Source organism: Octopus sinensis, linkage group LG18, assembly GCF_006345805.1.
Source record: "Octopus sinensis linkage group LG18, ASM634580v1, whole genome shotgun sequence".
Classification (NCBI taxonomy): domain Eukaryota; kingdom Metazoa; phylum Mollusca; class Cephalopoda; order Octopoda; family Octopodidae; genus Octopus; species Octopus sinensis.
The window spans coordinates 37,630,233-37,656,982 of NC_043014.1; the positions used below are offsets into that span (position 1 = coordinate 37,630,233).

The following is a 26,750-nucleotide window of genomic DNA, read 5'->3' on the forward strand; positions in this document are numbered from 1 at the left end:
CTAGGTATATTTCTAACAAAAAAAAGATAGGATAGTCTAGGCTGGAAGGTAATCTGGAGTGACCTGGGGTTAAACAGTAACGAGTATTATTGCAGCCTTGCATCAATTAAACACTATAAATGTTATCATAACTTTATATGTCACTATTACAGATGTCATCAAAGCCTTACACATGTCTAACAGTTTTACTTCACTGAGATTATAATAGCTTTACATCTGTTAATACTTTAGATGTTATAGTCTTCCATTTGTCAAGGCTACAAATGTCATCATCGCCTTGCATCTATTCATATTACAGATGTCATCATTGCCTTGCATCTGTTTGTTAACATTACATTATAGATTCACATTTGTCATTACTACAGAGGTCATCATTGCTTTGCATCTGTTAACTCTACAGATGTCATTGTACTCTTACATCTGTTAATACTACAGATGCCATCATTGCCCTGCATCTGTTTGTTAACATTACAGATGTCATCATAGATTCACATTTGTCATTACTACAGATGTCATCATTGCTTTGTATCTGTTAACTCTACAGATGTCAATGTAGTCTTACATCTGTTAATACTACAGATGCCATCATTGCCCTGCATCTGTTGGCTAACATTACAGATGTCATCATAGATTCACATTTGTCATTACTACAGATGTCATCATAGCCTTGAATTTGTTAACATTACAGATGTTACTGTAGTCTTACATCTGTTAATACTACAGATGTCATCATTGCCCTTCATCTGTTAACATTACAGATGTCATCATAGACTCACATTTGTCAATACTACAGATGTCATCATAGCTTTATCATAGCTTACTGTAGTTTTTTTTATTTCTTTATTGCCCACAGCGGGGTAAACATAGAGGGAAAAACAAGGACAGACAAAGGGATTAAGTTGATTACATCGACCCTAGTGCATAACTGGTGCTTATTTAATCGACCCCAAAAGGATGAAAGGCAAAGTCAACATTGGTGGAATTTGAACTCAGAGAATAACAGCAATCAAAATATGGCTAAGCATTTCGTCTGGCATGCTAACGATTCTGCCAGCTCACTGCTTTTCATAGCTTACTGTATTAAGTTTCAGTGACACTCACCCTTGATAACTCTTCCCTTTCATCTCTTGTGGGGAGTCAATAAAATGAACACCATTGTCGATTTATTTGACCTGGCCATAACCCCTCTGAAACGGACTTTTTAAGTAAGAAAATTATTATTATTGTTACAACTCTTAAGGTGGCAAGCTGACAGATTAGTTAGCACATTGGACAGAATGCTGTTGGGCATTTTGTCTGTTTTCATTTTCTGAGTCCAAATTCCACCAAGGTCGGATTTTGGCTTTCATCTTTTTGGAATCTGTAAAATAAATACCACTGGGATTAATACAATTACCTAACCCCCACTCCCCGCTTCCCCAAAATTTCAGGCCATGTGCCTATAGTAGAAGGATTATTATTATTATTATTACTTATATTGATTGAGACCTTGTATTAATTAACATTATAAAACATCATTAGTATTATAAATAGTCTAACTGCAGTGGAGATGGGGTGAGTTTCTACTTCTATTTATGGTAAGTACTATATCCCTACCCCATTATTACATGTTGTGTTGGTCTAGTTTGCCACATGTGCATAGTATATTTGCATCTTCCCCTCATATCATTATACACTGTGTTGGTTTGATTTATCACATGTATCACCCCAACCTTCATAATATTTATTATACTGACACTGTCCTCTTTCCATCAGTATGTATCCATCATCATCATCATTTAAGTCTGCCTTCCATGCTGGCATGGCTTGGATGGTTTGACAGGAGCTGACCAGGTAGAAGACTACACCTGGCTAATTGTGTCTGTTTTGGCATGGTTTTTACAACTGGATGCCCTTCCTAACACCAACGTGTAATGATGTGTGGGGGAGGTGCAAGTATACTGTGCATAATGACTGGAAGTGATGCACATGTGGCAAACTAGACCAACGCAACATGCAATGATGGGGTAGAGATATAGTACTTATCATAAACAGAAGTGAAAACTCACCCCATCTCCATATGATACAGCTATTGCAGTTAGATCATCATGTAGCCTTAATTGTCACTTGTGCATTAATTTGTTCTAGCCATCATGTGTACTATACTTATATTTTTTCCATCTCATTGTTACATATTACATATCCCTAGCAGCTTACATGTGCACTAATTCCCTTCTAGTATCATATGTATGTTATTTACACTTTTGTTTCCCCATCTATTTTCCCCTTGCACCCCACTATCACTTTCCATAAAAATGTATGCTCCATCAGTGGTTTGGTAGCAAGCTGGGTAAAATGTTTAGTGATATTTTGTCTGTCTTTATGTTGTGTGTTCAAATTCCACCGAATTTGACTTTACCCTTCATCCTTTTGGGGTCGATAAAATAAGTACGGACTGAGCACTTGGGGGGTTGATATATAATTGACTTACCCCCCGTTCTGAACTTGCTGGCCCTGTGCCAAAATTTGAAACCAATATTTTAATACAGTTATTTAATACAAAAGAATCTCCTAGTAACTCTTTTATTAGGTATTGAGTACAGAATAAAAAGGACATTATTGACTAAAAAAACAAAAAAGGGAATTGCTTTAACGAGAACCTTGTGTCTGGCAACTATGGCACCACACCCTGCCACAATTTTCCCAGGCCCCAGTGGTGGGGCATATGTCCCACGTTAGGAGTCCCTGATTTACACTTTTCTCTTCCCATTGTTACACATGTATGTAACTTCAATAACCACATGTTTATTCATTAGATCTGATCATCATTTGTACCATACTTACATTTCCCCCTTCTCATCATTACATATTATGTAACCTCAGACAGCCACATGTGTATTAATTACCTCTAGTCATCACATGTAGTATATACATATACATGTTCAAAAGACTGTCCAAATATTTAGGCTCACAACACACCAACTTCATCTTGTCTTTTGATGTTTCGGTATCTGTTTCCATGATAACACTTTGCCAAATTAAGATAAATTGCATCTGTCCTAATTGTGGATGACCATCCTTTTTTTTTGTATATCTAGGACACAATGTCCAATGTGTTCTTCCCTTTTTTTAAAAAATGGTAGAGTATGTTTAAGTGAGATTTTGCTTTGCTGCTATTTCTAGCAGATCAAGGGACTACATAGAGGCAAATCAGCTGACGGCGGCCTTTCTTTGCCCTCAGCCTGAGTCCTTCTTATACATGTGCCAAACCTACAATGATGGGGTTACTTTACTGTTCTTTCTGGAGTTTGCTGATCACAGCTCTGCTATCCTTCTCCTTTAAGATATAGATTAAACTTGATTACTGTAATCTATGCACTACAATAATACTAGAAAGTTTGATCAGTAAAACAATGAAATAATCTTACAAAAATCTGTCAAACATTATTTAACATTTCACATAAAATTTTATCAACAAAGAATTGAACATTTTTATGTATGTAAATATATTTTTTAAAAATTATATACTTTCAATATTGTTTTTTGTTTGTTCTTTTCTTTCTTACTCTTTGAAAATGGTTATTTTTTTTTTTTGTATTTCGTTTATTTATTTATTTATGTGAAATGTGTAAAAAAGAACATTGAAAATCTTGGGTAAGTGCCTTGGACTGATTAATGCCCTGTGAGTGGATTTGGTAGATGAAAACTGTGTGGAAGCCTGTTTTGTGTGTGTGTGTGTGTGTGTGTGTTTGTGTGTGTGTGTGTGTGTGTGTGTGTGTGTGTGTGTGTGTGTGTGTGTGTGTGTGTGTGTGTGTGTGTGTGTGTGTGTGTGTGTGTGTGTGTTTATGTAAAACTTTCAGACAAAGAGATGGCAAAGAGATGACAAAGGACTGAGATATCTGGAGCCTTGCTGTACTCAAGAAGACCCATACTCCACAGCAGCTGTGTCAAGGCTGCTCCCCCTGGTAAAGAGGATCTGCCTGAAAGACTCCTGCACTGGTGCCATGTAAAAAGCACTCATGCTAGTGCCATGTAATAGTGCTCATGCAGTGCCACATTAAAAGCACCCAGCACTGTAAAGTGGCTAGCCTTGGAAGGGCATCAAGCCACAGAAACCAAGCTAAACTGGAACCTGGTGCAGCTCTCCTGCTTGCCAGCTCTGGTCAAACCATCCAACCCATGCCAGCATGGAAAACGGACTTAACGTCGATGATACACACACACACACACTCCTGTAGCAGCACAAACAGCCAGCGCGCCATATTGGATGAGATCTCGCGGCAGCCATTGCTATCACCGAGACTGGAGCGGGACCTCACCTGCATCCATTTGCCATGCGTGAGATCACAATGAGGCTCGCGGTGGAATGATGTAGACAGAAAACCGATTGCGTCATGTCTTTTCTCTTTGGCACCTTTTTACACAGCAGCATTTGGCTGAACACGAACGCTGGCAGATTTTTCTATCTGTCTATCTCTAGTGGCCTTGAGCCCACTCTTTCAGAGCTTAAGATGGGGATCTTTTCGGTTTGAACGGCAGTTTTTCTAGCGGTGTCATATGAAATTGTTACCCATAATTATGACCCTAGTATCGATCTATTGCATTTCAATCTGTTTTAGGGTTAGGGTTAGTTAGGGTTAGAGTTAGGGTTAGGGGTGGGAGAAGGGTAACTTTTTTTCTTCACAAATGTAAATAAACCCAATCTGTTTCTTAAACGAGGGACATATGCATACAGCACAGACTGGTTTTTACCTCAATAGATGTCAGTGATTGGTTGAAATTGCAGAAATTGAAGAAAAAAAAACAACAAATATCTTACAAACTATAGAATCTTCTCAATAAAGCCAAGAGTAAAAGATGTTTTATAAACACATTCTACCAGAATACGAAGTTTAAAATTTTTTAGTTACCTAGAAATTATGTTAAAAACTGCCGTTTAAACCGAAAAGATCCTAAGATGGTAGCTAAAAGCAGCACGCTTCACCTTTCCTGTAAATAGCATTTATTGTTGAAGTCTTTTCTCTTTGCCTGCCGAAAGCTTGAACTACATAAAGAACAAGAAAAAGTGATGAAGCTGATATTCCTCAGATATCATAAACCTTGCCTTCCATTCCTAAACTCCCATACATGTTGGTGTGTGTGTGTTTTTATGTCCCCATAACTTAGCAGGGATCTTTTCGGTTTGACTGGCAGTTTTTTAAAATAATTTCCATGTAACTAAACACTTTTAAACTTCGTATACTGGTAGAATGTGTTTATAAAACATCTTTTTCTCTTGGCTTTATTGAGAAAATTCTATAGTTTGTAAGATATTTGTTGTTTTTTTTCCTTCAATTTCTGCAATTTCAACCAATCACTGACGTCTATTGAGGTAAAAACCATTCTGTGCCGTATGAATATGTCCCTCGTTTCAAAGTAGATCTCCAGTACGGCCGCTGTCCAATGACAGAAACAAATAAAAGATATTTTAAAAAAACCCATCAGATAAGTATTTAAAAATATTCTCCGTCATGCCTGAATGTTTTTTGATTGTATTACAGAATCGTTAATGCTGACTTGCACATGTTGTCAGTCTTCGCAATAATTTTTGCCTGCTGAGTGAATTGGGGGAACGTGAAATAAAGTGACTTGTTCAAGAATGCTGCGTACCTCCTGGACGGGTCGAATCCACAACCTAATGATCGAGAGCCAGCCCAATTGCCTAAGCATTGGGTCATGCACCTTTTCAAACAAGTTTTCAGTCTTACTGAAACGGCATCTTTGTATGAATATCAGGGATTTTAATGCTGAAATGAAAAAGAAAAGAAAGTTGAATTAAAGAAATATATAAAGATTACATGGTATATTTCACTCCACAAAACTCATGTTTGTTTCACTAGCAAAAATGTTAAATAATATTGAATTAAAATTTCGGCACAAGGCCATTAAGTTCGAGGGAGATGGTAAGTCGATTACATCGACCCTCCACCCCACTGTCCCGTCAGAACCTACTTTATCGACCCTGAAAGGATAAAAGACAAAGTCAACCTCGGCGGAATTTGAACTCTGAATGTAAAGACAGACGAAATACCGTTAAGCATTTTGCCCATCTCGCCGCCTCAGTAATGATAATAATTTTGGATAGAAATTTTGGCATAAGATCAGCAATTTCGGAAAGGGGCATAAGTCGATTGCATTGACCCCACCACTGCCCAGTCGGTACTTATTTTATCGAACCTGAAATGACCAAAGACAAAGTTGATCTCAGAATGTACCAGTTTGAACTCAGAACATACCAGTTTCAGCACTGGGGTCTATCTAATCGACTTATCCCATCTCTTGAACTTGCTGGTCTTATGTCAATATTTGAAACCAGAATCGTTACTGCGCCGAGCAAAATATTTAGCGGAATCTTTTTTGCCTTTATGTTCTGTGTTTAAATTCCACCAAGGTCGACTTCGCCTTTCATCCTTTCGGGGTCAATAAAATAAGTACCAGTTTAGCACTGGAGTCGATGTAATCGACTTACTTCTTCCCCGGAAATTGCTGACCGTGTGTCAAAATTTGAAATCCAATATTCAGTATGATTTCTCATTGTTGTATGGAGGTTCACAGGTACATCAAGTGACATTTAAATATTGTGATATTCAGATGCTGAAAATTTATTAGTACTGTTTTTGCTAGATTTATTTTCCTCAGTGTCAATTCTAATAGCGGTTTGTGATTTAGACATAAGGCCAGATATTTTCAGAGGAGATTAGTCAATACCGTTGATTAGTACTTTATCATAATTGACACCGGAGATTTGAACTCAGATCGTAACCCCAACCATCAACACCATCATCGGGAAAAATATCGCTAAACATTTTTTTCTGACACTAAGGTAACGATTCTACCTATCTATCATTTCAATTGAAGGCCTGCGGTTTTAAGGGGAGGAGTTAGTCGATACCATTGACTCCAGAGGTAAAGTTGACCTCGGCGGGATTTAGACTCAGAACGTACAGAGCCGCAGCAAATACTTCAAAGCTATTTTTTTTCCCGACGCTTTAACGATTCTACTAGCTCGCCCCCTTTGTCAAAGCTAATACTAAAATCAACACTGCGCGTGAGAAGTATTTGAAAACATTTGGTAATTCAATAAAACAACTGTAATCTAGCAAAACAAAATGCATTAAAAAAAAAATTGCATAGGAGTGGCTGTGTGGTAAGTAGCTTGTTTACCAACCACATGGTTCCGGGTTCAGTCTCATTGCGTGGCACCTTGGGCCAGTGTCTTCTACTATAGCCTCGGGCCGACCAAAGCCTTGTGAGTGGATTTTGTAGACGGAAACTGAAAGAAGCCCGTTGTATATATGTATGTATATATATATGTATGTGTGTGTATATGTTTGTATGTTTGTATTTGTCCCCCTAACATTGCTTGACAACCGATGCTGGTGTGTTTACGTCCCCGTAACTTAGCGGTTCGGCAAAAGAGTCCGGTAGAATGAGTACCAGGGTTACAAAGAATAAGTCCTGGGGTCAATTTGCTCAACTAAAGGCGATGCTCCAGCATGGCCACAGTCAAATGACTGAAACAAGTAATAGAGAGAAGAGTGTAAGAGTAGAATGTTCTCGATAAGCTTTTTTTTAAAAAGATTATTCTATGAATCCACGTTCAGATTCGATATCTGCTTCAGTGTGGGACAGGAATTGTTGACATGCCCGCAGTAAGTGGTCCTTATTTCGAACATTACTGGAACAACGGCAGCCTTCAATGAAGCTGTGGTGATGTGAGGATGTCGATTAGTTTCCCTTTCAAAATCGCTCCTAATGTAGCTGTCCATAGGATTTAAATTTGGCGAGTTTGAAGGCGTCAAGTTTGATGTTACGTCATCGCAAAGATTGTCTGACGTCCATTCTTGAGTTATGTGGCCTTCCGCTATGTACTTCATCCATCTACGGCTTAAGTGTTTCCAGCACCTCAGCGTATCCAACAGCATTAATTCTAATACTATGTAGAGAAATGTGAAGTAGCATGGCACGACCTTCATTACTCATCACTTCTAAAACTATCGCAGTTGCTGGAAGCTTAGTATGCGTCACTCTGGGGATATCAAAAGCACTCGCGCATAACTATCTATTATTTCTTTATGTTGAGTTTTGGTCTTGATCGAAGATTTTCTCACCAGAAAAGAACCAAAGCATGCATTGCTCGTGGGAGTTCTTAACCTTGTTAAGTAACCGCTTTGCAAACTTAAATTGACCATATCTTAAGCACACAGAACGGATCTTTTCGGTTTGAACGGCAGTTTTTAACATAATTTCTAGGTAACTAAAAATTTTAAACTTCGTATACTGGTAGAATGTGTTTATAAAACATCTTTTTCTCTTGGCTTTATTGAGAAAATTCTATAGTTTGTAAGATATTTGTTGTTTTTTTTCTTCAATTTCTGCAATTTCAACCAATCACTGATGTCTATTGAGGTAAAAACCATTCTGTGCCATATGAATATGTCCCTCGTTTAAGAAACAGATTGGGTTTATTTACATTTGTGAAGAAAAAAAGATACCCTTCCCCCCATCCCTAACCCTAACCCTAAAACAGATTGAAATGCAATAGATCGATACTAGGGTCATAATTATGGGTGAAATTTCATATGACATTGCTAGAAAAAACTGCCGTTCAAACCAAAAAGATCCCACAGAACTTGTATTTACAGTTCCGGTAGTCCATCTAACACCTGAAGTTGGTGATGACCCTCATTAATTTTCCGGGATAGTTATTGATAATGTTTTGAACCTGTTGGATGAATTACGGTGCCTTTATAGTATCCGTACGTTTAGTATCCAGTTGAAACATTCCTACCGGACGAAGGCAATTCTATCCAAACTTTGTGTACTAAAAAATCTTGCAACATTTAGAAAGTCGGCAGTTTCTTAATCGCTGATTTCCGTACATATGGGAACAACGACTGCATCTTTTTTCATTTTTTCTTTTAGTATCTGCTTTTTGAAGGCACATGGCTCAGTGGTTAGAGATAGTGAGTTCGATTCCCGGACCGAGCTGTGTGTTGTGTTCTTGAGCAAGACACTTAATTTCACATTGCTCCAATTAGCTGTAGAAATGAGTTGCCATATCACTGGTGGCAAGCTGTATCTTCCCTTAGATAACATCTCTGATGTGGGAAGAGGAGGTTGGTATGCATCATCATCATCATTGTTCGACCGTGGTCGAGACTTTCATAGTCTTTTCAAATGGCTAATAATGTGTGCGCGCGCCACTACTACACACATTGGAAAGCATTGTACAACCAAGTACTAAAGAAGATCTTTCCTCCTCCATGAAACAAAGCTGTTCCCGCTGGACGTCAACCCAGTATTTCTAAGCTACGGACCGAGTGATTTATTGTAAGGTTATCTCCCTAGATAGATTGCCTTCACTACGGCTAAGGAGCCCTTTCTACCCCATGGTATGCATAGGCGACTGCTAGTCTTCCACAAACAACCCATATGGTCATTCGTGACCGAAGGGAGTCTTTACCTTTATCTGTTATAGGGGATCTGAAATTAAAACCTATTAATTTGGCCTGAAGAGGGCAATAACCTGATAATGAAGTGACCTCAATTACTCTGGCGCACACTGTATAAAACTTTCAATGTTATGCAATAAATTATGTTGTTTACAAGACTACTTTTTCTTATCGTATTTGTATAGGAGTGAGGGGAAAGAATTGGGATATTGAACTAGTAAAGAGTGGAGTTGGATGGGAGAATATAGAAAAAAAGCGGTTAAGTAGTACTGTGCCAGATAAAACAATGATATATCGCTGCTAGAGGAATTTCATTCAGTAGTGCAAACCAAATGCCGTTACTGTTGCTGCTGCTGTTAGTTGTGAATTATCCTTTCTATTATAGGCACAAGACTTGAAATTTTGGGGAGATGGCTAGTCTGTTATATCGACTCCATTGTTCAACTGGTACTTATTTCATTGACCTCGAAGGGATGAAAAGCAAAGTCGACCTAGGTGGCATTTGAACTCATAACGTGAAGACGGACAATACACTGCCAAGCATTTTGTCTGACGTGCCAATGATTCTGCCTGCTCGTCGCCTTTACAGCTGAGAATTATAACGATCTCAAGTGTCTTCTTATGTATGGGATGGTCACTCAATTCGCTGGAGATAGCATCCAAATCGCACTCATCTCACACTGCCGCAGTAAAAACGAGAAAGATATTGGATAATGTAGCCTTACATGTACAATCCCCACCACCAAATCATGGTGCCAAGGTCTTCTCTAGCCATCATTGATCTATCATATCTTTATCTTTTACTTGTTTTAGATATATTAGGCTGCGGCCATGCTGGAGCACTGCCTTGAAGAATCCTAGTTGAACGAATCAACCCCAGGACTTATTTTTTTAAAGTCTGGAACGTATTGTATCGTTCTCTCTTGCTGAACCGCTAGGTTATGGGGGCGTAAGCACAACAACACCGGTTGCTAAGAGGTGGTAGAGAACAAACACAAACACGAAGACACACATATATTTATTTTATTTTATCTAGTCTCAGCTCACGAGCTGTGGCCATGCTGGGGCACCGCCATATATACAAGGTTGGCCAAAAGTCACCTGATAGTAAATTTCAAAATGGAAAAGTGTGAGCAAGAGAAATAATATTCTTAAAATTATAAACCTGGAAAAGCACAGGACAAGTTATTACACTTAGAAACGTTCAGGACAACTTATGAAGTACAGAACAAGAAAATTTTTACTTAAAATATTGCAGCTAAGGATAAAATTTCAAATAAAATATTTAGATTTAGAAAATATTAGCTTTTATTAAAACTAAACATTTTATTACAAGTTATTCTATTTGTTACTACTTATTACTTCTATTAAAAATTTAAAAAATGACTCAATTAAAATAATTTTTGTATTTAAAAAAAATTCGTTTTTTAATTATTAATTAATAATTAGAAATTTGAAAATAGGTTATAAAAAATAATAGTAGTACATAATTAGTCCAATAAATAGAATAATACAAAAATTAGTTTTATGTTACAGTAAAATCTACCTATAACAATAAATTTACCGTAAGATTTGCTTGAGTCTTTACATTTTTAGTGTTGACCCAATGTCTATTTTTTACATAATGAATTTGCCGACCATATATACTATTCTACTTTGCATAAAACTTTAGCTATATTGGTAATTCTGGCTCTCATTTTAAAAGTATTCTAGTGTGTCAATATTTTAACAAAATGACCATACCTTTTTTTTTTGTTTTTGAAAATTACAATGTTACTTTGTAAATTAAAATCAAATAATTTTTAATATTCAGATCTTATCCTTAGCTGCAAGATTTTAAGTAAAAATTTTCTTGTTCTGAACTTTTCCAAGTGTAATAACTTTTCTTGTACTTTTCCAGGTTTATAATCTTAAGAATATTATTTCTCATGCTCTCATTTTCCCATGTAATCCATGCTTTTTCCAGGCTATGCTATTATGCTAATTAATAATGTATCAACTAATAATTTTAGATTTTACCATATTGAAAATTGAATAATAAATTTAATAAATCTCTAAATAATATTTCAATTTTTAATATAGATGACGTAATTAAACTAATTACAAATTAGTGGTGTCGTTGATAATTTTTTCCTTACCTCAATGATGCCGGTGACATATCTTAAAAGTCCCCTTATAGAACTATATTCATAAAAAAGTATAGAACTATATTCTCACCTTCAAATTTGAGAAACACTCATAACTTTTTTCTTTTAAAACTTCATTACATGAGATTGATACCATGAAATTCCTCGAATTGAGTTCTATCATTTTAGCTTAATTAAAATATAGATTGTTTTTAAAATAAAAAAAGTTAATTATATTTAAATTCAGTTTTTTACCTTATATATTTTTTCATGATATTTTACCTCACAACTTTTTTTATACAAATTTTTGTTGCATGGAACCAGAACTATGAAATTCTTCACACTTTCTTGTATCATTGAAGCCAAGATAAATATATTTTGCTTTTAAAATAAAAGAGTTATTTAGATCTAAACTTGACTGGAGGCGTTACTTACTCTCCTATAATGTTGCTACAAATTTTGATGTAAACTTTTTCTACTGGACCAAATCTCAATTATTTATGCCACACACACACACACACACACACACACACACACCACACACACACACACACACACACACACACACACATACACACTTTCTCTGCCTTGGTTACTTACAGAACCTCTGTGGTGTGGTAAGACGACCACACTCTACACGATCTACTCCCAAGCACAGCGTTCAATAACGGAATTAAGCGAGAATGTTATAACTTGGTGTGCATGCACGACGGAGCTCAAACTCAATCTGTGCCAAGCGGCTTCACCTCATTTTAGCTACGTTACCGTAGCAACAGCCACGACACTTTTTGATAAGACCTCTTACGTACACATACAAGTTTAAAGGGGTTGTTGTGACTGGAACACCTTTTCCTTTCAGGTGGGATTTAATTTTTGGAAAGATCCTTGGCCGTAATGACCTCCGAGACGTATCTCTTTCCACTCACTCACTCACTCACACATTTTCTTTGCCATGGTCACTGACGAAACCTTTGTGGTGTGATGAGACGACCACACTCTACACACTTTACTTTCACTCTACAACAGAATTAAACAAGGACATTATAACGAACTTTAAGATCATACATGTTTAAAAGGATTGTCATGACTGGAATACATTTTTAATAATAAGTCAACTCGATTATATTGACCCGAAGTAAACAAAGGCATGTTACATTGGCGCAAGCCTGGCTGCGTGGTTAAGAATCTCACTTTGCAATCACTTGATTTCAAGTTCAGTCCCACTGACTGGCTCTTTCGGCCAATAAGTGAATTTAGAAGACGGAAACTGTGTGGAAGCTTGTCGTATATATATAGTTGAAATTTATAGAAGAACAAAAGACGAAGGCAGGTGTATGAACAACAAGCAAGTGTATTAGTTTGACGCTCGGGAAAATGAAAAAGTATTTTTACTTTTCGAGCCTAAGCTCTTCAGCAGAAAGAAATAAAAGCAAATAAACAGAGACAATGAAAAAAACTTGTAGATTTCAGCGCGTGTCTGTGTGTGTATTCGTCCCCACTCCTCACCGCTTGATTAGTGCTTTTGATTTCTTTACGACCCCGTAACTAAGCAGTTCGGCAATGGAAGCCGATAGAATAAGTACCAGGAATTTGAACTCAGAACGTAAAGACAGACGAAATACCTATTTCTATTTCTTTTCTACTCACAAGGGGCCAAACACAGAGGGGACAAACGGATTAAGTCGATTACATCTACCCCAGTGCGTAACTGGTACTTAATTTATCGACCCCCGAAAGGATGAAAGGCAAAGTCGACCTCGGCGGAATTTGAACTCATAACGTAACGGCAGGCGAAATACCGCTAAGCATTTCGCCCGGCGTGCTAACTTTTCTGCCAGCTCACCGCCATATAATTATTAAATATAAAAAAATAAAGTTGTTTTTTTCCCCAACCACTGGTGGAGCTATGGTGGGGCCGGTGAGGTGGGATGGGTTGGGAAACACTGGTTTAGAGCATCGATCACTCTTTCCCACTGTTCCCGGTTCTGGACTGTCTTTTCTGCTTTTCTCCAATTGGAGCTTTGCTTTTTCTGCCCTTCCGTCCGGATTTTGCTGTACCTTGTCATATGTTTCTCAGGGTGAAATCCTTCCCCTCCCATGACTTGTTGGTTTTCAATTGTCATCGATGCTTCTGTAACTTTGCTTTTTTCTAGGTAGGAGTGTTGGTTCTATGCAAACCCACTTTCACATCTGGGTTTGGACTTTGAGCTTTTCGAGCAGGGAGGATTGTGCTTTACTGACACAGATCTCAGTGTCCTTGAAGCATACAAGCAACCACACTTCAACAAGGACTGGGCATTGTGGTGGATACATGGTCCTTAGCTTGTTAAAATAGCTGGCAAGTCTCACAGAATGATCAAGGGGTAGAATGCTTTTAATCATGGGTGTGCTTAGTCAGGATTTATTCGGGGATATAGAACAACAGCAGCAACAACAATAATTTGCTTATTAACTTAAATACCAGAGACATTTGGTTGCTAGGAAACCGTGTTTTGATGAAATATGATTTATTTGCTTTTGGCTAACCTGCATATTTCAGTCTTATCATTTATTTATCCAGTTTCAGTTCAGGCTTCACATTCATGTACATTGACAAAGCCGCGATGTTGTTATAATTGACGTATCGCTCCGTCAGATATTGGTGCCCCGTCAATGAAAACAGTGTTCTGAAAACTTTGTTTCGCGCGGCAAGAAAACCAGTAACAGAAGACAGGATTTGAACTCGGAAAGCAAAGAATCGTAACAGACAGCGCTATGTATTTCATCCAACACTCTAGTAATCCCATTAAATCCACCTGTTTATAGACTGTTGTTTTATTTATTGATCCACCGCCGAAAGGTTGAATGGTAAAGTTGACCTCGGTGGGATCTGAATTTTGAGCGTAGAGAGCCGGAACAAATACTAAAATCTATTACAACTTACGTTCTAACAATTCTGCCGATTCGTTACCTTTGTTTGATATGTATATCAATTTCAAATCTTAGCACAAGGTCAGACATTTCGAGGTGGGGGTTAGTCGATTACATCGACCCCAGTGCACAAATAGTACTTATTTTAACGATCTTGAAAGATGAAAGGCAAAGCCGATCTCGGTGGAATTTGAACTCAGACCGTTAAAGTCGAATGAAATGCCGCTTAGCATTTTGTCCATTGAACACTGGGGTTGATGTAATTGACTTATCCCCTCCCTCGAAATTGCTGGCCTTGTCCCAAAATTTTAAATCAATAATGTAAATTTATCTATTATAAAACTTCAGAGTTTTATGTTAAGTCGAAGCTTCGATGTGATAACATCTTGTGAAGAAGATGAGAGATAAATAATCTCAGTGATATTAAGCTAGGTCTATTATCACAATGTGTCTTTTCTCGATAGATAGATGAACTGAGTCAGTGTCAACTAAAGTGTTGTACTTTGAAGAAATATAGGACGGCAATAGTAGCAGCGGATTTAAATACATGGCTCAGTGGTTATAGCGTCGGGCTTACAATCGTGAGGTTCTGAGTTCAATTCCTGTGTTGTGTTCTTGAGAAAGACACTTTATTTCACGTTACTCCTGCTGGAAGTTATAAAACGTTAATTAAAGAAGAATATTCATGTGCAACACAATTTTTAAACCCTTTAACAAATGCGAATAAAACTAGACTATTTAGTTAGTCGTCGAGGGAGGCGAAAGGCTCATGGCATCTGAGAATGAGGCGAATGATGCTCAATTTAAACAGGAATTTCAACCATGTTCCTTGGTCTGCTAACACATTTCCTTTATAGGATCCAGTTAGCTCAAGACATCATCAGGAGGAACCATGTTCGGTTTCGGCCCCTACTCCTCTACCGTTTTGACGTGGCGGGCCCCCCACCTTTCGGAGGTGTCTTCAGTTCTGGTGTTGGGTGCATGTCTTCTTTATAAGTCAGTGCCTGCAGAGAAAAACTGTTAATATGTCTAGACGCAAGTATAGCTGCATGCTTAAGAAGAGCGTTTTGTAACCATGTGGTTTCGGGTTCAAACTACCGTGCAGCACCTTAGGCAAGTATCTTTTACTACAGACCTGGGCAGACCAATGGTTTGTGATTGAATTTGATAGACTGGAAACTGTGAGGAAGTCCACACACACGGTCATTCGGAATGCTCACAGCAGCCATATTCCTACCGCTCTATGTCAGGCTGGTGAGACCCATATTGGAGTACGGGATTCAAGCCTTTTCTCCTTATCTCCTCAAAGACATACATCATCTCGAAAGAGTCCAGAAGCTGGCTACCCGCATGGTTCTTGGTCTCAAGCATTTGTCTTATGAAGAAAGGCTGAAGACGCTCGACCTTTATTCTCTAGAAAAACGACGACGCCGTGGTGATCTCATTCTTGCTCACAACATCATAAGCGGAAAGTGTAACCTCTCGAAAGAGCTGTTCTTCACTCCTGCTCCAGAGCGTCAGCTGCGGGGTCACTCCGAAAAGCTCTATCTGCGACGATTTCATCTCAATCGAAGGAGAGGGGCTTTCTCTGTCCGGGTTGTGGATCCGTGGAATAAGCTGCCGGACGAGATGGTGAAGATGCCGAAGACCGCTCGGTTCAAAGTCTCCCTTGACCTCAAATGGTCTGAACTCTTTACATAAACACCACCTTCTACATAACTCCATGTCCTCCTACATGGCCTTGCTTTTTGAGCCAAAAAATTAACTTAACTTAACTTAACACACACACACACACATATGGGAGGCGGGCGTTTCTTTGTTTTCGTCCCCACATCGCTTGACAACCGGTGTTGATTTGTTTACGTCCTTGAAATTTAGCAGTTCGTCAAAAGAGACCGCTGGAATAAGTACTGAGCCGATTTCTACAGCTAAATTCTTCAAGAGCGGTGCCCCAACATGGCCACTGTCCAGTGACTGAAACGAGTAAAAGAATAGAACTGTTGGAATTCCAGAGTATTTTCGTTCTGAAGAAGAGGAGTACATACTGTGAGAAGTGTAAGACAGAGTATGGGTGGATGACAGGATGAGAAAATAGACAGTTGGATCAGGTCGCCTGGCTGGGACAGATATTTATGTAGGTAGTTCAGAGGAGCAGAGGCCGTGCCGTTCTAGTCACAGTAGTATGTGTGTGTGTGTGTGTGTGTGTGTGTGCGTGTGTGCGTGTGTGCATGAGAGAGAGAGAGAGAGAGAGAGAGAGAGAGAGAGAGAGAGAGAGAGAGAGAGAGAGAGAGAGAGCGTGGGGTGAGCCCGCATCACATTTGCGAACCGGATGCGATGCGATTGAAGTATATTGCTGAGGGATTCTTTGCAATCAACCGGATGTCCTTCTTTTATGGATGCAGTCAAGGATGTGTGTGTGTGTGTGTGTGTGTGTTGTGTGTGTGTGTGTGTTGTGTGTGAAGCTGCGGTAACACCATATTACAATGGCTTTGAAATATTAAAAAAAAATAATTATAGTTCCCAAAGTGGGCGTAAAATTAATCCAGCAATGTGGGAAGAAGAGGGAAGTAACATTAACGATATTTTGAATAAATTGTGAAATGAATCGTTACCATTATATATATATACATACATATATATATATATACATACGTATATATATATACATACGTATATATATATATATATATATATATATTATATATATATATATATATACATACATACATATATATACATATATATATATATATATATACATATATATACATATATATATACATAATATATATATATATATTATATATATATATATATATACATACATACATATATATATATATATACATATATATATATACATACACATATATATATATATATATACATACATATATATATATATATACATACACACACACACACACACACACATATATATATATATATATATGTGTGTGTGTGTGTGTGTGTGTGTGTGTGTGTGTGTGTGATTTCATTATGTTAACATGTATAGTTACATGCAAGCCATTGTTGTAAGTAACATACTTTATGTTAAGGTCAAGTACTGGAGTATTAATTAAGGAATGAATATAAAGCAATGAATTCCTAAAGTTTGGAATCTATTGAACTAAAAGTCAACAAATCAGTTTCGTACACATATACATACATACATACATACATGAGACAATGCAAATCCTTAATTCGTATGCTAGAGATGATCACGATACCCGGGGCTATAAAAATCTGCAAGACCTTCTTAAGATTTAAAGGATAGTGGTTTTTAGAAGATACTTTCTTTCACAGCCTTAGTACCAAGTAGTTGGTTGGTCAAAGTTTATTCTAAATTAAAAGGAGAAAGAGAACGAAGGCATTACGCATGTGATTAGCAGTTGTCCTAAAATGTCGTCACGGTACTACCTCCCTATGCGGCACGATGTTGTTGCTAAAACAATTTACGATGCCATCCGCAAAAAAGACTGTCTTGAAATAAACTTAGAAAATCCACCTGTTATAGAATACATTCGTAAACACCAACTCAAGGAATATTGGTGGAATATTCCCATTAAAACTTCTGTCAAATGTAAGCATAACATGCCGGATATTGTTATTTGGGACAGAGGGGCAAAGGTATGTACCATCATAGAGGTCATCTGCCCTGCTGATATAAACATCTCTTTGAAAATCAAAGAAAAAGAGGATATCTATGGACAACTGCTTCGAAACCTCCAGCTTCTATATCCAAACTATGAATTCGTATTCATACCAAGAAGCTTAATCAATGTTGTTATCGTGCAATGCCTGTGCAAGAAGATTTTTTTTTTAAGTGAAGAAAGGCTGTGCACTGAGTCAATCCCACTCACTAAGCAACAGCAGCCATAATCCGAAAAGAAGAACAAGTCAACATCATCGGTAGCCACTGAGCCGCAGGTTTTATGTCGGAGTTATCCCAGTTACCTGAGTTACCCTCTCCTAGAAGGATACCCTAACAAAGGCTAGGAGTCCTTCACTCCCAATGGTTTAACCGCGCGATCGGGTATTCAGTCCGATTATTTCTATGTCCCCGCGCATGATACAGCCTTAAGACATTTATTGGATGGCTGTTGACTCTCAAGAGTTCCTCCGCCCTTTGACGAATTTTGTTTTTCATCTCGCAGGGTGTCCAATAAACGCCCTCCTCACCAAGCAAGCTTGGTGGGGTTGCCGGTTTAGTCGCCGACGACCCGACCATGCAACAGGTTGTACTGGGTTACATGTTACCAGTAACACATACATACATACATACATACATACATACATACATACATACATATACATACAATTATTATCCTGTTGACGTCTTAATTCCAACTGGGGCTGGAAAGTGGCTCCTTATTGGTGAGAAATTTCAAAGAAACGTAAAACCAGAAAAAAAACCCACATACGCACGCATGCACGCGCTCACGGACCCCGCCCCCACACATACACACACACAAACAGTTGCGTACATCTGAGATAAGAAATATTTCTGCTTTATGTAACTAATGAAAGTCACAATCTGGTTTGATGAAATAAAATATATGAATATACACCCGCACCACCACCACCACCACCACCACCACCACAATCAGCACCACCTCCACCCCCGCCATATCATATTTATGTATTTATTTATTTATTTATTTATTATTTTGAAACGAGATATTACGTGTGAATGTTCCGCCTACCCGCCGCCTACTCGCCCCCGCAATGTAAACTTAAAAAAAAGAAAAAAATAATGTCACACATGCATATAATAAAAGAGTACATTCCCAAGCTAAGACATAACCAGTTGTTTACAGAGTAAATCCCAGGATTTTCAGGGTATATACACAGGTGTCATGCACTGAAGAGGGTAGTAAAGAAAAGTTGCGCCGCCTATGCTTGCAAGAAGTACTCTTTCAGTACAGTTTCTGGCGATTCGTTTACAGCTGACGCAAATATTCATCGAATTATTGCTATAAACTTTGATCGAACTTACTTTTTCATTAAAGGTATTCTTGCTGTGGTTATTGCGGTTTTTATCTTTTGTTCCAGGTACGGTGATTCTATGTACAGTAGCAGAATTAGCGTGGTGATGGAAGGAGGAGTTGTTCGCTCTGGTCGACACTTTTATGGAAGCGGCAATTTGGGGTCTGCTGTATAAGCCTGCATAGGCTCGGGAGCCCGAGGGCCCAAGGGCCCGGGGCGGGGAAGCGTTAAACTTTTGGGCAAGGGTTCCCAACCATTTTGCTTTTTTAATTATGGACCCCTTTTGATTACTGTTTTATTCTGGTGGACTCCCATAGCCATTCGACAAGTTTTATAGTAACTTCTTTCAAATTTTCCATTTTGTTTTTCACATCATTAACTTGTGAAGGTTGAACTATGTAAAATGTTAGAGAAAGAATAAGTACTAGGCTTACAAAGAATAATTCCTGGGGTCGATTTGCTCGACTAAAAGACGGTGCTCCAGCATGGCCGCAGTCAAATGACTGAAATAAGTAAAAGAAAAGAATAAAAGAATATGAGTGGCTGTGTGGTAAGTAGCTTGCTAACCAACCACATGGTTCTGGGTTCAGTCCCACTGCGTGGCATCTTGGGCAAGTGTCTTCTGCTATAGCCCCGGGCCGACCAATGCCTTGTGAGTGGATTTGGTAGACGGAAACTGAAAGAAGCCTGTCGTATATATGTATATATATATATGTATGTGTGTGTGTGTTTGTGTGTCTGTGTTTGTCCCCCTAGCATTGCTTGACAACCGATGCTGGTGTGTTTACGTCCCCGTCACTTAGCGGTTCGGCAAAAGAGACCGATAGAATAAGTACTGGGCTTACAAAGAATAAGTCCCGGGGTCGATTTGCTCGACTAAAGGCGGTGCTCCAGCATGGCCGCAGTCAATGACTGAAACAAGTGAAAGAGAAAGAGAAAAGATATATATATATATAATATATATTATATATATATATATATATATAGATATATATATATATATATATATATATATATATATATATATATATATATATATATATATTATATATATATATATTCATACTTATGTTCGTACACACAAACACACAAACACATACACGATTAAGTTAGGCAGCTGTTTAGCTATGTATTACTAAAAAGGGAAACTATAATTGTCATTAAATATGAGAAGAGGGTGTTAGAACACCTACAATGCTGGAAATAAGAGCTAAAGTGCTCAGATGCTGAAGTCAACGCACCATACGTATTGACAGCGACCGTAAATGTCTGAAAGTCACAGTCGTAATATCCCTGGACCGTCGACGGTTTCGGCTTTAAGACCAAATCACTCAAGCATAATAGGTGTTCTAACACCCTCTGTTATATTTAGTGACAATCATAGTTTCCTTCTTTGATACATTGCCTACATACATACATACATACATACATACATACATACATACATATGCCTAATTTAATAATTTCTATATACGCATTAGAGATTCACTAAATCAGCCATATATTTCTATGGAGTAGACATGAATATTGCGGACGATCTTGTCCGGAAACTGGCGAGTTGTGCCGACCCTGCTGATGAGTGATTCGGTCTTAAAGTCAAAACCGTCGACGGTCCAGGGATATCACGACTGCCGTTTACGGTCGCTGTCAGTACGTATGTATACAATCATGTGCGTTGACTGCAGCATCTGAGCACTTTAGCTCTTATTTCTTGCATTTTAGGTGTTCTAACATCCTCTGCCATATTTAATGACGAAGATATATATTATAATAATAATAATAATAATAATAATAATAATAATAATAATAATAATAATAATAATAATAATATATGTATATATATATATAATAAATTATATACATATAATAATAATGATAATAATAATAATATATATATGTATATATAATGAATTATATATATATAATAATAATAATAATATATATATATAATAAATAATATATATATCTACACACATATACACATGCATATATGGGTACAGGACGTCACTAACGGTGCAAATTACACGAAATACATAAACAACGAGAAAAAAGGGAAAGAGGACAAGTAAACACAGAGAAAGGACCCTTCATCAGCTGTTGGCTGTCCATCTACTCTTCATTTCGGGCATTCAACGACAATATGAGTCTTCAAAGACTGTTGGTTCCATAAGTACCAAAATAAAATTTGGGATTTATGGAGGGTCAAAGTTGGGAACAAAATCAGGACAGTGGAGACATACAAGGAAACTGAACGAAAGCAAACATGGAGAGTCGTTGGACCAGAACGAGAGGAAAATAGTGAACGGTGGGAGAAATGTTTTTTGAAACGAGAAAAGATAGAAGAGAACGCCTGCAACAACTTTGTTAATCGATTCGATTTCAAAAAAGATCCAGGGTTATTTTTTCAATCATATAACGACGTACATGCTTTTCTCGGGCTATTCTTTTCTTTCTCTCTTTCCGCTTTCCCTCTTTCTGACGAAGGGCCATGGTTGAAACGTCACCCGCCTCCTTTTTCCCCATCCTAAACTTTCTCTGAGCGTCAGTCTAATACATTCACAATGTGCGTCCATTTAACTTTTGTTGTATTTCCTCCTTTTTTAAAAAAAAATCTTTGAATTGCCCCCCTACACACATATTGAAATATATATGTATATGATTATCATATATATGTGTATATATATATATATATGTGTGTGTGTGTGTGTGTGTGTGTATTATAAATGTGTATATATATATATTATATATATATGTATATATATATATATATATATATTATATATATATATATATTATATATATATATATAGATATATTATATATATATATATAATTAATTAATAAGGGTGAGAGAATTAGAACTAAGTATAGTATATTATAGTGGATTATTATAATATTTTATAATATATTATAATATTTTTACAAAATAATATGTATATATATATATATATATATCTATATTATATATATATATATATATATATATATATATATATGTATATATATATATATAGATATATATATATATATATATATATATATATATAATATAGTATATATATATATATATATATATATATATATAATATATATATATATATATATATCTTATATATATATAATATATAATATATATATATATATACATATAACTAGCAGTATCGCCCGGCGTTGCTCGGATTTGTAAGGGAAATAACTATATAAGCATTTTTAGAGTTATAGCCAAAAAATAGCAAAAAAAATGCATTAAAAATGGAAAGAAAATGATGGTAAATTTTTTAAAAATTGTTGACTCATCGTAGACATTTTTAGAGAGTTACTTCCCTTATATAATAGCGAAAAAATGCATTAAAATGGAAAAAATGATGGTAAATTTTTTAAAAAATCGTAGACTAATCGTAGACGCGCGCTAATACCCAGAAGGGCTCGATATGAATCACGACTATAAGATACCCGGTTTTGGTTAAACTGCACCGCAAAATGTGGGAGTAGTTAGGAATCTAAATCGTAGGAGACAGACACACAACCTTACTTTTATATATAAAGATTTCATATTCACACACACACACACACATACACACATACACACACGTACACCTACACATGTATAATAGTTTGTAGGGAAATGTAACGGTTTGTATGTTGATGGTTGTCAAGTTGAGAAGACTTCATATTTAGTTTTTCTAACGCCGGAGTCGTCAAATGCAAAGGTTGGTAGAACCTACAGTAGATGTTAGGCCACCGAGAATGTAATAGATATATTTTTTTTAGCCAAGTGAACTGCCCGATGATGAGCGATGTCCTATGTGACCCGCTTCTCGAAAAAAGGTTGCCCATGCCTGGTCTAGAGACTGTACGACAAAATTTCTCAACCGCAAGGTACTCATAGTGGATCTTAAGTAATTCTTGATCAACCTTAGTTTCGAAAAACTCCCCTCACAAACAACACAAACAGCAATTGTGTGACCGAAAGTGCCGCCCCACCTAAAAGCTTTACCCAAAGTAGACCGCACCCTCTCCTGTTCTATGAAAAACATAGTGAATAATATTCTTTTCTGTTCTAGGCATTTGGGGGGGGGGGAGGGCCAGTCGATTAGATCGACTCCAGTACGCAACTAGTACTTATTTTATTGACCCCGAAAGGATGAAAGGCAAAGTCTTGGCTGAATTTGAACTCAGAACGTAAAGACAGAAGAAAAACATAGTGAATAATATTGTCTTAGATACGCCATAACGATTGAATAGTTTACAGCTGGAATACCTTTGATAGTCATGATATATCAGCGATTGGCCAGTTGGAAAGCATTAACCAACGCAAGTCGTGATATAAAGGTAAATGAGAAGAAAAATTACCTTTCTGGGTTGACGAGTAGAGAGAGTAAGAGTTGTCTGGTCCCTCATTAACATGCCATGAATGAAGATATATATATATATATTATATATATATATATATATGTGTGTGTGTGTGTGTGTGTGTGTGTATGTATGTATGTATGTATATATATATATGTGTATATATATATATATATATATATATAATATATATCACCTTGACCGACCAGTCCGTCGGGCGTCCATTTGTCACCGCTGGTCATAGCATGTTGTCCACTCCTCTCTGGATCGCGCCTTCTTCATCCACGTGATCCCGATCGCCCTCTTAAAATCATAACTCCACCGTCGTGGAGGCCTTCCGAGTGATCGTTTCCGCTCGCGCGGGTACCACTCGACAACTGCGTGGGTCTACCGAATATCGGTGAGCCGGGCGACGTGTCCAGCCCATCTAAACTTGCCGCGTGTAAATTCTACGATGACATCCCTCACGCCGGACGTCTGCCTGATGACCTCGCTACTGATGTGCTCTCTCAACGAGATTCCAGCATTGACCTCTCCATGACTCTTTGAGCCGTTACCAATCTCTGCTCTTCTCTCTTTGTTGCAACCCATGTTTCACTACCATATAACATTGCAGGTAGAACTGTGCTATCGATGAGGTTGGCGCGGGTGGTCCTGTCCAACCTTCCCTTGAGCACATCCCTTATGCCATTATATATATATATATATATACACACACACCACACACACACCACACACACACACACACACACACACACACACATATATATATACATATATATGTATGCATATATATATATATATATATATATATATATATATATATATATATATATATATATATATATATATATGTATGTGTGTGTGTGTGTACAGAGAGAGAGAGAGGAGAGAGAGACAGTGTGTTTGTTGGAGGGAGAGAGAGAGAGAGAGGGTGTATGTATTGGGGAGAGAGAGTGTGTTGGAGGGAGAGATGATCCTTCGACAAATTCCAAATACAAAGAGGAAGAATTCTATTTGGGTCATGAATTTATAATATTTTCCAAGCTAAATCGGAATGTCTTTGATAGACGTGGTAAATCAGTGACTGGTCTGTCGGTAAGTACTGACCAACAAAACTATTGTTCACAAGTTGTGTTACAAAGTAAATGACAAAATATAGTTTCAAATTTTGGGTCGGGGCCAGCAGTTTTGGGGAAAAGAAAGTCGATTACACCGACTTCCAATACTTGACTGATACTTATTTTATCGGCCCAAAAGGATGAAAGGCAAAGTTGACCTCGACAGAATTTGAAACATAAATACGGACGAAGTTAAAATAATAAAGAGAGAACACCACTGTAAAATACGAAAACTAAAAGAAGCAGCATATATGCTTGGACACAACAACCTCCTAAGCAGACCGAGTGCAGATACGAATAGTATATGGGAACAGGTATTAAGGAAGTATAGGAAAATATTAGATTTAGAAGTCCTAAAAATATCTCTACAATTGCCCACGGGCATATGGCGTAGTGGTTAAGAGCGCGGGCTACTAACCCCGTGACTCCGAGTTTGTTTTTTACCTATGGACCACTTTGATTCCCATTTCACTTGGGTCGACTCTCATAGCCATTTGATATCTTTAAAAAATCCTATTATGTTTTTTATGATTAAATATTGTTAGAATAATAATATCATCGAAAAATACCTTAGGAATGTGAACCCAGGTTCGAAGTTTCCCCAAGACACTTGATGAAGGCTGGAGGGTATATCAGCCGAAATGTTGTATTAGCAACAAGCAAGATGAGGACAAATATCCGTCAAATGTAAATAATATACGGACGAACTACAGTTCAGCGTACTTTTCAATGTGCTAACGGTTTCGCCAGCTCGCCGCTTTCCAATAGATGACAAACTATAAAAATAGGTACGTTGTATCAGAGCAGATTTATAGAAAAAAACTTTACATATATAAATATAAATAACGTGAAATACACGAAGGGACGAACATGAAAAACAGACAGGTCATTCAAAGCCTTCATTCTTCAGTCAAACCATCCCAAGTTTTATGATTCAAATTCAGTTTTAATCTTTTTGTTACCATATTTCTGTTGAAATACAGCTTTTCTTTCTATTAATCCCGAAAATAACGAAGAAATTAGTCAAATAATTTCGTCATTATTAGGCTGATGTTACGACCATAACTGAACATGAAACTTTAATGGGAAGTTTTAATCACTTAATGCAGGAAGTCTGAGCCATAGAACCAAGGACGGTCACGGACTGTTTGGTATCAGAGAGTCCCTATGTGGTCACTCGAACTGCTAGAAATATCAGCTAAATCTCTTACAAATGACGTTCTACGTCAGTGGTTCTCGACTGGAGTCCATATGGCCCTCGGAAGTTCATATAAAATTTTGTTTTTAAGGCTTAGATGCAATAAATTGGTTATATTTCTATAATATACAAAATATTTTGACAAATTTTCATACAATTCTTAACAATATTTAATCATGTTTTTAAGGCTTAGATGCAATAAATTGGTTATATTTCTATAATATACAAAATATTTTGACAAATTTTCATACAATTCTTAACAATATTTAATCATACAGGCGCAGGAGTGGCTGTGTGGTAAGTAGCTTGCTTACCAACCACATGGTTCTGGGTTCAGTCCCACTGCGTGGCATCTTGGGCAAGTGTCTTCTGCTATAGCCTCGCGCCGACCAATTCCTTGTGAGTGGATTTGGTAGACGGAAACTGAAAGAAGCCTGTCGAATATATGTATATATATATATATTATATATATATGTAGGTGTGTGTATGTGTTTGTGTGTCTGTGTTTGTCCCCTCACCATCGCTTGACAACCGATGCTGGTGTGTTTACGTCCCCGTAAACTTAGCGGTTCGGCAAAAA

The 26,750-nt window shown here is 37.3% G+C and overlaps 1 protein-coding gene and 2 long non-coding RNA genes across 4 annotated transcripts in view; 2 read left to right on the forward strand and 1 right to left on the reverse strand.

Annotated features, from left to right (window-relative positions):
* The window catches only part of LOC115221244, a 101,493-nt gene extending 101,131 nt beyond the window's left edge, over nt 1–362 (forward strand). The window contains exon 20 of one of the 2 annotated variants that reach the window (XM_036510890.1): nt 1–361. This exon is cut by the window's left edge and continues 513 nt beyond it. The gene's annotated coding sequence lies outside the window, so the exon portion shown is untranslated. The other variant, XM_036510889.1, reaches the window with a different exon arrangement.
* Nucleotides 363–504: 142 nt separating this feature from the next.
* On the forward strand, nt 505–6,748 carry LOC118766994. The gene is made up of 3 exons (XR_005002914.1): nt 505–710; nt 3,885–3,891; nt 6,737–6,748. It is a non-coding gene; the product is annotated as an uncharacterized LOC118766994 (long non-coding RNA).
* A 4,031-nt stretch (nt 6,749–10,779) lies between these two features.
* Nucleotides 10,780–26,750, reverse strand: part of LOC118766996 — a 29,908-nt gene continuing 13,937 nt past the window's right edge. The window contains exons 2-3 of the long non-coding RNA XR_005002917.1: nt 12,142–12,176; nt 10,780–10,790 (exon numbers count right to left, since the gene is read on the reverse strand). This is a non-coding gene — a long non-coding RNA (uncharacterized LOC118766996). The remainder of the gene's footprint in view (nt 10,791–12,141; nt 12,177–26,750) is intronic.